The sequence below is a fragment of the Telopea speciosissima genome, chromosome 1 (assembly GCF_018873765.1).
Source record: "Telopea speciosissima isolate NSW1024214 ecotype Mountain lineage chromosome 1, Tspe_v1, whole genome shotgun sequence".
In the NCBI taxonomy this organism is placed as follows: Eukaryota; Viridiplantae; Streptophyta; class Magnoliopsida; order Proteales; family Proteaceae; genus Telopea; species Telopea speciosissima.
In genome coordinates, this window is record NC_057916.1 from 53,237,796 (window position 1) to 53,256,454 (window position 18,659).

The 18,659-nt window shown below is 39.1% G+C and overlaps 1 pseudogene; it reads left to right on the forward strand.

The window, feature by feature from the left end:
* Positions 1-5,817: 5,817 nt before the first annotated feature.
* LOC122648947 lies at positions 5,818-6,892 on the forward strand (annotated as a pseudogene).
* The last annotated feature ends 11,767 nt before the right edge of the window (positions 6,893-18,659 follow it).

The following is an 18,659-nucleotide window of genomic DNA, read 5'->3' on the forward strand; positions in this document are numbered from 1 at the left end:
TATATATATATATATATATATATATATATATAGAGAGAGAGAGAGAGAGAGAGAGAGAGAGAGAGAGAGAGAGAGAGAGAGGTGAAGGATTCGATTTCCTTGCAATGGAGTTACACTTCAAAGGAGTCGATTTGCAAAGGCGTTTCAAGCGTGAGAGAGAGCCATGTATTGGTTTTGGCCAAAGGTTGTTTCATCGAGAACACAGTGAATTTTTTTTTTTCACCTTTTGATCTTTCATTTAAGCTGAAGAATAGAAGATGCTTCAATTTGGTGTTTCTCAATTCCTGATCTTCACATGTTTTTTCAACCGGTCTAGTCTGTGAGAATAAAAGATTGAACCATGTGTGCCAAACGCATTTCTATTCTATATTCATTCCCGTAGAACAAAACATCACCAGAAGTACTCTCCAGGAGTGTTACCAAACGAGACCTTACACTCTCTCTTACAGGCATTTTCTTTTTGTAATTATGGGGACAATTGTTTGATCAGCTTGCTGTCAAAGCAAACACTCTCCAAAACGGTATCTGGGCTAATGGCCATATAAACAATATTTTATCTTTACTTTAATGTTATATTTCCTTTTCTTTATCAAAAAAATAAAAAATGAAAAATAAAAGAAAACCTTACAACCCTTTTTTTCCCATAAACAAAGAAAGAAAAAAAAAAAAAAGGAAAGAAAAAGTATCCTTGCCAGGTCGTGTGGCACCCATGGTTTGAGGTATCGGATTGGATCGGTATCAACCTAAATCGACCCAATACTGATCCGATCCAGCTATACAGACAGGGGTAAAAATGTAAAGAAGTTAATTTTTTTTATAAGAAAACAGGGATAAAAGTGTCATATTTGCCCGAATTTGGATGATCCTGATCCGTATCGGTTGATCCGATCCGATCCAGCCGATACCCAGATCACGAACCATGGTGGCACTTGTGCCAAAATACAGGGGAGTGAAATGATGGCACCGTCCCCATGTAAAACCCACCCTTGTTGATGCCCCTGCAGACCCCCTCATTTGGCGGATTTTAATCGTCTCCATTTCCAGATCCATTATTTCTTGTTATTTCCCCTCCAGAGTGCGACACGTGGCAGTCTTCAATCCAACGGCCTTAAATCATTCTCTTGTTTTTAAGTAATGAACTAACTATGGTTACCCAAACCCAAAACCTAACCCGGGTCAAGTTTAACCAAACCAATACCAAACCCATGATTAACTCAAACCGAAAGACACCCAACCTAATCTCATTGTCTCTCTCTTATGCCCTCATTGAGAGACAAACAGAGAAGCTCAACGAACAGAGAAGCTGACGCTGCCTCTGCCGCCAGAATCGTCGAGCTGCGACGCTACAACACGAAGGATGGAGATCCTTTATTTTGTTGTCGCCCCCATCTCATCGTAGCCCCCATCTCGTCGGATCCGTCGAGGAGAACCGGAGTTGCAGTCGATAGGGGTTGTCTCGCTATTAAAGGTACTAAAGATGGAACTGATTTATCTGAAATGGTTTGGAAGATTGCGTGAACTAAAAATGTAAGGTTTAATCCTAAAAGTGGGATTAGATCCACATAGAAACATCCGTTCTCTCTCTGATTTTTTTTTTTTTGGGTAGAACCGTTCTTTCTCTGATTAATGCTTCAAATCATGAGATAGCTTTCAAATTATTTCCTGGATGCAACTTCAAGTTTTTCCATCAGCAATCGAACTTGGTTGTCTACTAAGCTAAAAATTAATTGTTGACTCTAAGTTTCACAAAACCCTGATCCTTAGCTCCAAGGCTTGCCTACCCCAGAGACCCACCCACATTTTGTGTCCTTGGGTTTTCAGTTTTATCACCAATAAGATCACAGTTTTATCATTAATAAGATCTACTGCGTGTAACCCCAGTTGCTCTTCCATTTTGAGCCAAGGGAAATTTAAAGCTGACCAACCAAAGATTAATGGAGAGAGCCACTATTTTATTTGACAGCCTCACCAAGAGAAATATTGGCATAAGTCTATTTTTCTAGATTTTATAGTTTGACAATTTAGATTTTTTTGGATTGATTGCTCCTTAACTAACATGGATTATGCAAATATATGAGTCTTTAGCTCAAAAGGAAGAGCTCCTGGGTTTGTTCCCAGGAGATGATGGTCCGAGTCCATCAAGACTCTCATGTATGATTCAGTAGGTTCTTTATTTATTGGATTTCTCTTTAAATCTGAGTTCTTGATGATGGTGGTGAGGCTATTTACATGTACTCCTAGTTTAGTCTCTTTTACTGTGTTACTCAAGAATTCACTCAGTTTTGGGGTCGGTGATCCTATAAATCATTTTTTCACTGTTTCAGGGATTATGAGTGCACTAGGTTTTGGGTTTCTTTTATAGATTTCTCTTTGTACTATTGGAATAAGTTTCTATCATTCCTTTTGATTTTCTTGGTGAATAAGATCTCTCAAAATGAAACTAGCTTGATCAGGTGTCTCAAGCTAATGCGAACCATTTTCGGGTCTTTGATGGCACTTGTAGGAGCATTAATGAGCTCAAGGAGAAGAAGATGAGTAGCCTTGTGCTGGTCAATAGCTTCAGTCTTTGAAAGTAATCAACACCAACAACAAAAAGAATTTAAAAAAAAATAATAATAAAGACAAGGACATTTCAACATTGCATGCTCGATAGCCATAGTTGGTAATATCATATCTATTTAGCAGTATGAGTCCTGATGGATTTGAACCATCATACCCTGGAATTCCCAGGTGCTCTACCATTTTGAGCTAAGGAGTCACCATCCAATCATTAATTGATTGTGATATCAACAAAATGATAACGAAATGCATGATGGATTTTTAGAAACAAAATAAACTAAATTGGTTCAGTTATCCATTGAAGATTACAAATTCTGAGATCAGATGTGCATATTTTAAGTCAGTTATCCATTACATTCTTCAATTCCACTGTTGCTTATAACTCTTGATGTAAAACGAAGCAGTCCATGAGAGAGTTGTAATGGTGAATGCCATTGGGAGACCATAAATCACATGTCTCCTGCATCATAGTATCCCCCAACCAGGCCCACCTGAATTGAAACAACTCAAGGAAGCGTAGATTTTTTAGGGAGAGAGAGTTAATCACATTAGCTTTTTTGCCCTCTTCAAGGCCAGGGTCTCCTATCCAAGGAAGCCTAGGTTTTTTAGGGAGCTTCCCTGACCTCTGTGCCTCCAAGAATATAATGGATTTAGTGAGTGCCTCCTTGTAGTTGAAATCACCATTGACAACACTACAAACAATAACCCATTGAACAGAGCCAACCAGGTCACAATAATGGTAGTTGATGCTCTTAGAATAAGCATTCTCCTACTAATTATGTTGTGTTCTGCTTCAATCATTCTTTCTGCTGTACTAATATAGTAGACATTACAAGGTCATATAGACCTCACATTCCCAATGATGTGGCTGAATTGCTCTGGTTTTGGTAGGTTGGTCAATTTGGAGACTCATAATTTCTTCTCTAATTTCTAATGTGCTACTGCAGTGTCATGGGCCCCCCTCAACCTGTGACTGCCCACAAAAGCTTTCCTCAACTCAACTTTGAAAGATACTCACTTGGGAATGCTGGTCTCTCTCTCTCTCCCTCCTGCACAATGGATTTCAAGTTCATTCAAGTACCATGTCCTCACAATTTTGCAGCTTCACACCCACATCCTGCATTTTTGCAGATCTGGTGCCATCATTGATTACAACAGATGAAGCATTCGATATAGAGAAAATATGAAACATAACTGTGAATGAAAGGGTGAAAGCACCACTGTTAACAGCCAGTAAGCTCGCCGAAACCACCAGAAATTAAGACCCATTAAGTATTTAAAGGAATAAAATATCCAAGACAAAAAAAATTCTAGTTTGATCAACTGGGTTTCTTTCCATTAGCCTCTGCAACTGAAGATATCAAAACTACAAACTATACCAGTGAGAGAAAAATAATTACCAATTTCAACCACCTAAAACTCTGTGTTCTGTAGCAAGTAAATTACAATATTTTAAATCAATAACACTAATTTACTTACTTACATGACAGGGCTTTCATGTCCTTCTGAGTCACTGTTTTCACCATTCAACATTATAACCGATGAGCATGCATCAAATTAATCAATGTCGGCCAAAATACAATTAGATTATAAATACATTTTTTTCTCTGATGATAAATTCAATAAGCTGTACATTCAACGATTAGCCAATATAGTTCACAGAATGCAACAAGGCGTGGAGTAACTAATTTTTGAAGATCGATTTTGAATACACAAATACATTCCTAGCTTGGATCCGCATATGCTCCTGGCTTGGATGAACTAATGCTCTTCCGATTGATTTTCTTCTTTAAACAAACATCAAAGAAACCAAAACAGAGAGAGAGAGAGAAAGAGGAGTGAGAGAGTGGCTCGAACCTGAGTGAACCGACCACCTTCGCCTTCACGTCTGAGACTGGGAGGAGTGGTAGCGGCACAACGACGTTGCTCCGGCACTTTTTCCCGCAATCCGAGAGGAGTTAGGGTAACGGTTTCGCCGAGAGAGCGCCTTCGCCTGAGGTTGCAGAGGTACAGAGGAGAGAGAATAGCGGGAAAAAGTGGAGACCGGAGGTTGAATCCCAAGGTGACTAGCCTTCGCCGCCTTCGCCGCCTTCGCCGGAGGTTGCAGATCAAACCTGACTCAAACAAATCTGCCTTCGCTCGCCGGGGGTTTCTTCGATTTCGGAAATGAGTGAAGAGAGGAGAGAGACGAGCGATAAGGAGAGGAGAAAGAGAGGCGACGAGATTAGGGTTGAGCTTTCGGTTTGAGTTAAGCATGGGTTTAATGTTGGTTTTGTCAAATTTGACCTGGATTACGTTCTGGGTTGAGATAACCATAATTAATTCATTACTTAAAAGTAAAAAAATGATTTAAGGCGGTTGGATTGAAAGATTGCCATGTATCGCATTTTGGAGAAGAAAATAACAAAAAATAATGAACCTAGAAATAAAGAGCATTAAAATCCCTCATTGCCCCCATACAAGTGCAGGGGCAAGGGGCCACAACGCCTCGCAATCAGACAACGTTCTTCCCATAAAAGAAAAGAAATTAAGAAAAGTGGTTTTGGGATAGACGGCCTGAGTTGACTGATCTAGTCAATTGATGGACCAGTCCGATGGTAATTAAGTTTCAGCGCTCAAGAGCAAAGGCATTTTCTGCGCCTGAGTTACATGGTTTTCGTAGGCACTGTGCATCCGCACCCGTGACCATCATCGCCCTCTTTCTACACGCAACCGCCAGCACCTTCTTCCCTTCCCCTCGTCATCTCTCTCTCCTCCAAATTCCATTTGCCAAGTGGAACATCCATTTTTTTGACGTTTCAGTCGCTGTAAGTTCTCTCCCTCACTAGTTTCTCCCTCTATCTCTCTCTGCTTTTGCTTGATCCTTTCTAATTTTGAAGTTTTTTTAAAAATTAATTAAACAACCATTTACAGTTATTGTTATTCTAAATTGCAGAGATAGATTTTTTCAAAATTTTGTTTTCGAATTTTATTTTTCTGCGTTTTAGGGTATATCAAAGCATTCAGAATTTGGTTTTCGAATTGGCCCCCTTTCTTGTTCTTATGTAACTCGTTTTTCGATCTCTTACAACTGATTAAGGTAACAACGCAATGAAAGGGTTGCTACAGAATATCTGATCTCCCTTATTCACCTCTATTCTCTAAATCTTAAAATTTTTTTTTTGTCCTTTTTATATGCTTTTCCAGTTCGTCCTTCTGGTTGCAATCCCTTTTTTTATTTTATTTTATCTTGTCTTACTTTTCAGGGTTTTCTTAATTTTGTTATTATTTTCGCTTATCTTTCATTTATGATGATTTTTCTTCAGTGAAGAAGGTCCTCTGTGCGCGTGTCCCGTGCTCTTCTCCATCCAGTTCCAGTAACCAAAACAAAGCAAAAAGAAAAAAAAGTTCAAATTTTGAAAGGAGGAAATCAATGGGAAAAAATACCTTCAGTTTGTTTCTTCCAATTTCAATGGAGGTGAATTTATGGAGCGACAAGCGCGAGCGGGAGATGTACGGCAACTTTGCAGACCTCTACGCCATCATCAAGGTCACTGAGAAGCTCGAAAAGGCCTATGTTCGAGACATCTTTTCATCTGCCGAGTACGGGCCGGAATCCCTGAAGCTTATTGCCCAATTCAAGACCCTAATTAACTTCCACACTCAAGGACACTGTCCCTAGCGTTGAACGCTTCGTCGACACCTACAAAATGGATTGCCCTGCTGCCCTCAACCGCCTCATTGTCTCTGGAGTCCCCGCCACCGTTGAACACCGGGCTGCTGCAGCTGCATCTTCCACAACATCGGCGGCCATCGTCGCTGAGTGTGTGCAAAATTTCATCACCGCAATGGATTCTTTAAAGCTTAACATGGTTGCTGTGGACCAGGTTTACCCCTTGCTTTCTGATCTCTCTCTTCTCTTAACAAGCTCAGTATATTGCCACCTGATTTCGAGGGAAGAGTGAAGATGAAAGAGTGGATTGGAAGGCTGCCCAAGATGGGAGCTGCCGACGAATTGACAGAGCAGCAGTCCAGGCAGTTGCACTTCGATCCAGAGTCTTCCTATAACTCCTTCATGGCTGCTTTGCCTAATGCTGGATCCTGATTGTTTCGCATAAAAGCTAAAAGCTTGAAAGTAAGGAAGGAGCTGCACTTTCATTTGGTTGTTTTATATTGCATTATTTATGTTTGATGGTACCAAGAACCTTATGTACTGCTGAAAACTGACATGGTTTTTTAGATGCTAAGATGTAGATCTTTGAAACTATAGTTTGTTCCAGATCATGAAAGTTTAGCGTTGCATATCGTTTCCATCAAATGGAATTGCATTTTATGAGTGACAATTGAGATTTGAAATATTATCTGATTCTGATGTCTCTCCCCAAAGCATAAAGGTTTCTCTATTGTTACACTTCACATTTTTTGGATTTTTGTTGATATAGCTTGTATTTATCTTGTCTAATTAAATCTCAAGAAATATATCTTAGAGGGCTAATTCTTGAAAACTTAAAAAATAATCTGTGAATGAATTGTCCGTCTAGAGGAAAACATTCATAGCTCTTGGTGCAGCTACAGAGTGAGCGATCTTATGGTACGCACCATGTGATATTGATAAGTTTGTACAGTACACTTTGGCTTCAGGTACAGAAGGATATATGCTCAACTTCTTTGATATTTTTGAATCCTGCAAAGGATACAGATAACACTCAAGCGGACATTAACCTGCGCAACCCAGTCATTGCAGTGGCTTCCTTATGTGCCATTGTTTTGGATTTAGATGATACTGTTTCATTAAACCTTTTTGAAGATAACTTATGTGCCAATCCTTCCAAACTTCCAGCTTTGTCTTTCTTGCCCCTTGGTTTTTTCCCATAATAGATGAAGGCTTTTCAAACCCCAACCCAAAGGAGGGGAGGAGGGGGGAGGAAGAGATTGGCTACAAAATTCTTTTATGGTGTTAGAATGTGGGAAAGATGGGTTTGTCATCCTGCATATTCTGGCAGAAAGGCGCTACCAAGAGGCACAATGAAAAAGGCAGGCAGCTTCCAGCAGGATCCCGCTAGACCCTAACGATGAACAGAACAACATACAACCCCAAGACCTCACCCTTAGGGCAGATCTTACTACTGGATGTCTAATCTACATCATAGTACCAATTACTGTTCTTTCGCTGACTTGCACACTATAGCATTATTTCAGTGAAGCCTCCAAAAGAATGAAATGTATCACTTATTGAGATTTATGTACCTAGTAAAACATGCAATAGAGAAATTCATTGATGAATAAGAAAATGTTTTGGGTAAGCTTGGATTACATACATCTTAATCCATAACAGGACATTGTCTAAAGAAGAGGGATGTGATGGTTCCAGCTGTTTTCTAGTTGCCATTCATCACAGCTAATGGTGGAACTAAAAACTTGGGCATTTTCTTTGCTAGTTTGATTCTACACTTAAGTCTAACCACATGAATGGGGATTTGATACTCTTGGTTGAATTAGGTGCTGAAGCCCTAAGAAAATAAACGTAATTAAAGTTCTTAAATTTGGGAGTTGTCCATCATCTTTGAAAATTCTTAATTCCTCTCTGCTTGAAGTCAAATTATAGTATGTGTTAACATTGATTGGCAGGCATTTCTGTTGCAGATATAAGTGCTGAAGTTGGAAGACTTTTAAGAGTTGGATGCACGTTCAGGGGGCAGTCCCAAAGTCCCAAACCATGGTTGATCTGGTTGGTTCGGTGTCTAATGGCAAGCTATAATTGTTGCATTTTTTATGATCCTCTTTGGATCTTTATAGGTTTCCTGATCACAATAGTGATACATGTATTTTGTAGGTTTCCTGATCACAATAGAGATACATGTATTTTGCTTATTTGGCAAAGTTTGTGGTGGTGTAAAAAGTTTATGGAAAGGCATTAAGATACTAATCTGGAGACTTTTGTAATCATTATGCCCATGTGTAAATAACTCCAAAACATTTCAAATATGATAATCCATTAAATTTTCCTTTATTTTATAATCAAATTCTTTGATTTAAAAAATAAATAATTGTTATATTTAAAAAATTTTTACCAAATATGATTAGAGTGATGTGAAGGGTTTTTTTGTGTATTTTTTTTTGGTGAGGGGGGGGGGGTGGTGGTGGTGAAAGTTTTAGGAAGGTTGTACCATCATGATTACAGAAATTTATTAATAATGCATGTCTCATGTGAATTGTCCTGATTTTTTTTTTTTATAATAGACTTTATTAACTGATTCCCCTAGGGAAAGATAAGTTTCAAGAATCGGAAAAATAGCCAAGGGGAAACAAAAGAGGGAGAGCACCCTTCCCAACAGAAGGGCTGCTGAGAAGTTGCCCCTAAATCTACAAGAGCATTGGCTACAAAATTATCCTCCCTCTGGGTGTGTTGAAATCTGACCATGGACAAAGCTCTAACCAGCAGTTGACAGTCCCATATGATGTGGGAAATCCTATCGGGTATAGCAGAGGAGTAGGCACTAATAATATTCATGATCATAAAAGGTTGTCACTCTCTATACATAGTCTGTCCATCTCGTGATTTTGCGCAACCTGAAGAGCTTTTCTTATAGCCAGTGCTTTGCCATGCAAGTATAGGTATGCTCAATTCCTTCTTAAAAGCAATAGCGAACCTGATAAAGATGAGTTTTGCAAACACTGTCAATGCCAACCAGGTCTGGGTTTCCTTGACTTGCCCCCATTAACATAGATTTTGACCATATCTGAGTTTGGAGGGTGGCAAGAAATGAGCCACGGTTCTCTAGTGTTGTGAACCCCTCTATGGACTTGAATAAATTCATTTGTAAATGACTGGGCTTTGGCAATTAAAGTTTCTGGCGAAATTTCAGTTTGGTGAAACACCAACTCCAAATGAGCAATCGACAAACCCCAGCAGAGATGTAGTGAACATGATTTGTTTGGCTTTACTTCACCTTGCTCTCTTAATATGAGGTTATATAAGATCATCCCGATATCTTACGTTCCCATCAGAATAGAGAAGCCCAAGTGAAGCCACATCTCCTGTGCCTTGTAACATCTAAGAAACAAGTGGTTTATGTCCATAACTGGATCCCCGCAGCGAATGCAATGAGGGGGAATATTAATTCCCCAACTGGAGAGGAGGCCAGCAATCAGAAGGCGACCATAAAAGAATTTCCACATGAACATCTGCACCTTTAGAGCTGATGGAATATGCCACAAACGAAGCCACACTGGTTCGGAGTTGCACACATATCTTGAATAGCCAACCTATAAGCAGAAGCCACGAGGAAGTGTGAAGCCAGATATACCTGTCTGGTCGAGGAAATAAAGGGATGGGGATTGAGAGAATTTTTTGAGCAACATCTGATGGCCAGCATTGATGTATCAGGTTAGAGATCCAAGATCTGATAAGGGGGGTCTATTAGCTACTCAACCGAGAGTGGGGCATGGAGAGGGATGGGGGTACGGGGCATCCGGGGAAGGCACATTAGGTATCCAATAGGGTGTCCATGGGTTAATAGAACACCCATTCCCTACTCGGATGAAAAGACCCTTTTTAAGAAGGGGGAGGGCTCTCAACAGATTTCTAGTCCCATGATGCATTCGCCGGAGTCCGAGCGTAGAGGAGGTCTAAACGCAGGAAATACTTCTGCTTCATGATTCTCCCCTAAAGCAAACTAGAAGGGTCCAATAATTCTTAGGCTTTCTTGGCAAGTAGTGATTGATTCATTGGTTCAGAAAACTTGATATTGAGGCCATCACATCTTTTAGTTCTCCACTATAAGCTGGAGAGCTGAAGAACTATCCTACTGGCCACAAGTGAAATCCAATGACATTGGGGCCTACCCCCCATGAGCTTCTTCTTCATGTGTTGAATGAATTAATTAATATTCCTTTGTTGATACCATCCCAATGCCCGAGGGACAAGGGAACTACAAGGGGGAATATTATATGAGGAATGGTGGTCTCAGTTTTGAGCCTTCTCAGGTAAGTGCTCTACTGCACTATGCTCCAACCATGAGCACCATTGGTGTCTCCTTATGATTGTGTGAATGGTTACTAACCTTCATCAAATTCATTAATCATCTTTGTAAAGAGGACCTACCTTAGGATCTTCACCATTATCACCCAAGCTCATATAAGAGAAGCACTTCTTTGGCCTATTCAACCCACTATAAAATTGGGTTATTCTCATCATAAATAAATATAGGAAAAAAAATCCATGTTAGGTTGCGTGGAGCTTGCGCCCTAACATAGGAGAATGAAAAATTAGTGTTCCATCCCCCGTGAAATAAAAAATTCCATCCAAATTGATGCTCCAACGTATGTTCCCATTGACCTTTGTGCCGGTGCAATCTGACAACGATCTTTTGCCCATAAATGTAATTGGAGTCAAATCGGATTGAAGTACTCATCTTCTCTTCGTGCATTTTTCATTTGGTGCGGCTAGTGCCTAACATCTCATGACTTCATAACTTTTTAGAGGCAATAAAAATATCTTTTAATAAAAAAGATCAAGGAGAAAAAAAAATTCCAAAGTCTTAAACAATACTTACATCCATCCATGATACACACCATATAAATGGCATGCATTATGTGCCGAATCACCATGTCCAATCAGCACATCCCTTTAATAATTTCCACGTAGCAGTTCATGGAGCTGAAAATTTGTGAGACCCTTGCTCGCATGTCAAATATTAGACTAATTCATATTTACTAAACGGGATTTTCTTATTGGCACCCCCAAGACATCAAATTGTAACGTTACTTTTTTGACTTTTTAGTATTACACAACTTTTTTCAAATGAAGGTAAATATTGTTATTTCACATGTATACTCAAAATATGTGCATTATAATGACACCTTTTGATAATAACATAATGATTGTCCCTTTAAAATATTTTTCAAGACCTTTTATACCCTACCTTAAAGAACTCTTAAGAATAAGATAATGAGCAATTTAAAAAATATGTCAAGTTTTAAATGCACCTATAGAGGTGTCACTCAGATACTCCCTTTTTTATATATACCTTTATAACTTTTATGAGGGGAATAAAAACACAAACAATTTATTTGGTTTTTTTTTTTTCTAATTTAGAAAATGAAAAATTTTAACTAAGAGAGGAAAGAAGACAAATCATTTAAAATACAAATACTATGCTTTTAGACCCTAGCCCAATTTATTATAGTGTGGGCTATTGATATGCGGTCCCTACCTTGCTTTAACACCTAGACATTTTTAAACAACTTAATTACAGTATTGATATCCAATAAAATTATAAAAAGTTTTCATGTCCAACTATCCATATACTGAGCAACCCAATCCACCAAATTTTGATAGTGAGTCTAGACTTCTACACCTGTGGCTCCCAAATCTTTTGCTTTTTGAAGTCCCTATAAGAGCAATCCCCTTGCTTCTGATTCTTGTGCACTCCCTCTGTGACCAAAACAATGAAAATAACTACAAAATATTTATCATAAGCAATTACAAAAGCCCAACCTGTTTCAAAGTTAAAACTTCCATGACATATAACAATGTAAACCCCATTAGGGAGAAGCTCATGGTATTCAGCTAGGGCTAAAGGGGAAGGCCAATGTTCCGTAGGATGAGATGGGATATGGACAAGATGTAAATCTGAGATCCATTTAGAAATATTGCTCATAGTTCTTATAAGGCTAGTCTGGCATTTTGGATATGACATAGTGGTTACATCCATTATTGATAAATTAGATGAAGTTAATTAATAACTTCATCAATAATTAAAAAATGACTCATTCTATCCTTAGTAGTAGCAATTCCACCCTTAAGTAGTTTCCACATGAAAATTCAAAATTTAGGGTGGTTTTAGATTTCTATAGTAAAGAACAAAAATTTGATTGCAACATCTCTTCATTCACACGCGTAGTGTTAGAAAAGTGTGTAAATTAAAGAGGAATCTGGTTGCAGCCTCGGTTGTTAAAATGCTGTTTTTGGTGAAGAGGTAAAAAGGAATATCTTCATGCAAGGTCGACGCTAAATTAGATGTTATGGACCTTAAATTAGATAAATTAGATGAGTCTGTTAAAAAGCTAGGTAGTATAGTTAATATAGATTTAAAATATATATGAAACAAAAAATCAACTACATGATGTACGTAATGTCGGCTTTGAAAGATTTGTCCATAGATATTCACAAAAACCAGCTATATTATGGAAATGATCATGAAAAATTATTAACCCTTCAGACAGAAGAGTTAATGACATTTCAGCAGACAGAAAGATTCCATAAATTAGAATATGATTAGATAATTGAATTATTAGAATATTGGCATAATATGTATAAAAATCATGATTTATTCTTAGATGAATGTCTTGGTCAGAAAAATCCAAGACACTTATTAACAAAATGAAGAAATTTTGAATTATTTTGGATTTAATATTGAATGTTTATTTTGTTGATTCTTCAGATTGCTAATCTGAAGACAATTATGAAACCACAAAAACCTTCTCTGATATGATAGACAATCAGAAGAAGAAACTGAGGTAATTCAAACCTTCAGTGATGATACTTCTAGTCAGGAAGATATCAATGATGATGATTCTCTAAAAGAGATACTTGTAGGGGAAGATAGAACATCAACCTCCACAGACCCTCAAAACAAAGAAGAGGAGCATTATCCAATTCATCAGAGAAGAGATGACTTGAATAGGCAACCCATTGCGCAAAATGGGACTCATTTAGACTTAAAAATGTTTAATTTAGAGACTAGAAACGAACAATTGATGATTGGACACAGTCATTACCTGTACTAATCACCAATTATAAAAATACTTGGTCTATAAAATGATTTTTAGATTATCGTAGCTACACTTCAAGTTGACATGTTGCAATGGCTTAAAGGCTGGGAACAGTCTAAAGCAGGTAAACAGTAGAAAACTATTTTACTTGCAGATTTTAAAAGTTTAGAAGGATAGAAATTCTTAAAGAAGAATTCATCGGAGAAGCTAGTAATGATATTCTTCAAGAAGATGCAATTTACATTCTGTTTTAATGGTAAGAACTAGCAGAAATAAACAAAAGAGAAGAGAAGAACCAAGATCTAACGTGGTTCGATCACCCAATGAGGATGCCTACGTCCACAGTGCAACTCCCCACTCAACTATCGACTTGGGGAGGGTTTATTCCCTTTAAATAATGATGTGTACAAGAGAGATTTAAGAGAATTACAATCACAATAATATTTGGATTCTTCACCACAGAGATAAGACTTGGACTCTCCCAAATTACTTGACATACTAGGACTTTGGTGTCCTAGTTGATCTACTTCTCTCAAACCGCCAACACTCCCCCTCCAAGTTGGAGCGAAAACATCATATGAGGTCAACTTGGACATCATATCTTGAAAGACTTGCTTAGGTAAAGCTTTAGTAAACGCATCTGCCAGTTGATCATTACTTCGTATGTAGGGCGTCTCAATAATTTTTGCTTGGACTTTTTCTCGAACGTAATGACAATCAACTTCGATGTGCTTGGTTCTTTCATGAAACACAGGGTTGGAAGCAATGTGAATTGCAGCCTGATTATCACAAAATAATTGCATAGGCGAACCTGTCTTGAAACCCAATTCTTGTAACAAGAGATGAAGCCAGACTAATTCACTAGTAGCAGAAGCCATGGCCCTGTATTCAGCTTCAGCACTAGATCTAGCAACGACACTCTGCTTCTTACTTTTCCAGGTTACTAGATTTCCACCAACAAATGTGCAGAATCCAGTAGTTGATTTTGTCTGTTGGGCTACCGGCCCAGTCAGCATCCGCATACCCCATAATATTAGTATGTCCATGCTTTTTCATCCAAATTCCTCGACCTGGACAAGATTTCAGATATCTCAGTATACGATCCACAAGATTCATATGATCCTCAGTTGGAGCATGCATGAACCGACTAACATAGCTCACAGCATAGGCAATGTCAGGCCTTGTAATAGTCAGATAGATTAACCGTCCAACCAATCTCTGAAATTGACCAATATCTTGGAGAGGACCACTATTGTCACCGAATTTGCTGCCATAATCCATAGGGGTGTCAGCTGGTGAAGCACCCAACTTCCCTGTTTCCTTTAGCAGATCTAACACATATTTCCTTTGAGAAATAAAGAGCCCTTTACTAGAGTGGGCAACTTCGATCCCAAGGAAATACTGTAATCTTCCTAAATCCTTAATATCAAACTTCTTGTTCAGATGTCATTTGAGAGCCTCAATCTCATGGGCACAGTTCCCAGAGATAACAATATCATCAACGTAAACAAGAATAGCCACAATATTACTACCCGTTTGTTTAACAAACAATGAGTGATCAGAATCACACTTCTTGAACCCAAAAAGGATAAGAGCCGAACTTAACTTGCCATACCATGCCCGTGGTGATTGCTTAAGGCCATAGATGGCTTTGTTAAGCTTGCATACCATGCCTTCCTTATGCTCCATATTATGACCAGGAGGGATGTCCATGTACACTTCTTCCTCAAGGTCGCCTTGTAAAAAAGCATTCTTGACATCCATTTGAAATAATGGTCAGCCACAATTAACAGCAATTGACATTAACACTCTGACAGTATTCATTTTTACCACTAGTGCGAATGTTTCTTTATAGTCTTCTCCATAGGTTTGAGTGTACCCCTTGGCGACAAGCCTAGCTTTATGACGTTCTATGGACCCGTCATTCTAATATTTGATTTTGTACACCCATCGACAACCAACAGATTTTTTCCCATTAGGCAAGGGAACAATATCTCAAGTGTGATTTTTATGAAGGGCATTAAGTTCCTCATCCATTGCTTTTACCCATGTGGGAGATTGCTTTGCTTCAAGAAAGTTCACAGGTTCTTTGTGTTCATCTATTGCAGACAAAAAACCTTGAAACCGTTGTGATACATTCCCATAACACAGGTGGGTTTGTATGGGATACCTAGCCGAGTGATATGTGGTGAAATCCTTGAGCCTAGTTGAGGGTTGTGGCACCCGTGTCGACCTGCGAACAGGTATAGGCTCAAGTACAGGCGTGGGGACAATAGCCTCCCCATCATGTTGACTGACGTCCCCACCATGCTGAGTAACATCCTCATTAAGTAAAATGTGTTTCTCCCCCTGAGTTGGAGTGGCTAGACTGGGCAGACCAACCGGTAGAGGAACAAATTCTTCTTCTACATCAAAATCACTATAATCCAGGTCCTTTACAGCCTCCCCCTGAATTTGGTTCCTACCAGAGAAAAACATGTGAGTTTCATAAAAAATAACATCTCTAGAGATAAGAACTTTCCGTATCGTAGGATCAAAGCATTTATACCCCTTTTTAACAGAAGAGTAGCCAATAAAAACACATTTTGTGGATCGTGGATCATGTTTTCCTGCCGGAGCATGAACAAAGCATGTACTACCAAAGACACGAAGATGAGAGAGAGAAACAGGGTGACCAAGGAGAATTTCCATGGGAGACTGATAGTGTAGGACTCTACTAGGGAGTCGATTGATCAGATAGCAACTAGTAAGCACCGCATCTGACCAAAACACTTTGGGAAAATGCCCTTGAAAGAGTAGAGAATGGGTCACCTCAAGTAAGTGACGGTTCTTGCGTTCAGCAACCCCATTTTGTTGAGGAGTGCCAACACACGAGGTTTGATGGACAATTCCTCGATTCTTAAGGAAAGACTCAAAAGAAGAGTTGGTATACTCGGTACCATTGTCGGTCCGCAAAACCTTGAGACAAGTACCATATTGATTTTGAATCATATTACAAAACTCTTGAAAAATTGTAAACACCTCACTTTTGACAGTCATCAAATATAACCAAGTAGTACGAGACTTATTATCAATAAAAGTCACAAAGTATCTAAAACCATTCCTGAAAACCACAGGAGCCAGTCCCCACACATCTGAATGAACTAAGTCAAATAAATCTTTTGACACATGTGAACTAGATGAAAAAGGTAGTCTATGGTGTTTAGAATAACTACAAGTGTCACACAACTTAGAATCAAGAGGATAATTAGGGTGCAAACATCGCAACACAGTATCAGATGGATGCCCCATGCGCCAATGCCATAATTGAGATGTAGTGTCTTTATTGTTACTGGCAACCAATGCTTCTCCTAGAAAGTCAATCATATAAAGGTCATGCCTGAATGCGCCTTCACCAATCATCTTCCCCGTGCTGTTGTCCTGAAACACCACCTTTTGTTTGAAAAAAACAGTAGTACAGTTTAGATCTTTAGTGAGTCTGCTAATAGATAATAAATTGGAAGACAAATCTGGCACAAACAAAACTTTACAAGGAGAGGAAAATAAGGTAAGAGTCCCACGACCCTTAACTGATATGTTAGTTCCATTAGCAACCGTAATAGGGGAATGAGACTTATCATCAATAGCATGAAAATTACTCAAAGCATGTGATGTGGAAACCATGTGATCAGTGGCACCTAAGTCAATAACAAAGTAATTTGAAGACCAAGTAGTGAGTGCAAAGGTATTACCAGAATGAGCAACATTGCCAGACTCAATAGAGGAGGAACCCTTTCCAGTAGCTTGCATAAACTGTTGAAGTTGTGAAGCAATTTTCCCCAAAGATGCCTGGAAATCCATGGTAGTACTCTGAGTAGCAGCTTTAGCTTCAATCACATTATCCTTGTTGGGTCGCAGATGTGGGTTTAAAACCCAACAACGGTCTTTAGTATGACCATCCTTATCACAATGTTCACAGTGATATTTGGTGCTTCAAGTTTTCATTTTCCCTTTTCCTGCTGAAGAGTGGCCCCCAGTAGTAATTTGGTTCCCAGTACTACCCTGGTGACTGATATTGGCCTGAATAGCATTAGCTGAATTCTCACTATGTTCCATATCAGATTTTGAGTTTGGATTCATAACTCGCCGACGGGTTTCTTCCCATTGGATGATGGCACAAATATTAGTAAAGGAAGGAAGGGTTGGGCTCATAAAAATTTGCCATTTAAGGTCTTCAAATTCAGGTCGGATACTTGCCAAGAGTTGAAAAATATGGTCTTGCTCTTCACGCTGGGTATAGATATCAACAGTTTGTGCAGGGGGATGATACTGCCGTAGTTCGTCCCATTTTTTCTTTAAATTACCCAAGTGAACAGTAATGGATTGTCCTGGTGCTTGAGATAAATGAGCAATATCCTGTTGTAATTCAAATACACGTGAGGCATTATCCTCATGGCCATACATATCTTTCACAGAGTCCCATAGAGCTTTGGCAGTCTCAGAGTAAGCGAATATCTCATAGATGGAGGGATCCATGGAATTAAAAATCCAAGACATAACTAGGTTATCGTTTGCCATCCATTCAACATACTTCGGATTGGCAATATCACAGTTAGGGGTTTTAATGGTCCCCTTGATATGGCCTTGCTTAGATCGGCCTCCAAGAGCAACTAGGACTGCCCTAGACCAGGGCAAATAATTTCGCCCATTGAAAAAGATAGTAGTAAGTCTAGTGTTTCCTTCCATGGAGGTTATTTTTCCCCCATCGGGTTTTCCTCCCTCAGAGGATGTAACAATCGCATCACCCATTATAGAATTAATTCTTAATTCTCAAAGCACAAAAAATAATGCAAGGTAACACTTATCTCAACCAGAAACAGCAGCAGTAAGAGAGTAACAGACGCACAGTAGCAGGAGAAGTGCACGTTACAGTAGTGCAAAGTAACAGTAGGCAATACCACAAATCAATGCACGCCACAGGTGTACAAGCAACAGCAGGTAACACACAAATCAGATGCACCAGATCGTTGATAACACCACAACAAGTGGCAAATTGCAGCACAACTAGCAACAAAGTTGAAGGCAGCCCAACAGATAGCAGATCGTTCAACAGGTGACAGATCGCAGTAGTAGCAACAAACCTGAATGCAGCACAACAGGTAGTAGATCGTTGAATGAAGAACAACGATCAGAGAGCAAAGCAGATCGTTGAATGAAGAACAGCGATCAGAAAGCACACAGTTGCAGATCGTTCAATGAAGCAGAACGATCAGAGAGCACACGATATTCCAATCGGCAACGAACGCAGCGAACTCACGACCAGAGAACACGATATTCCAATCGATTAGAATACTACACCCGCTCTG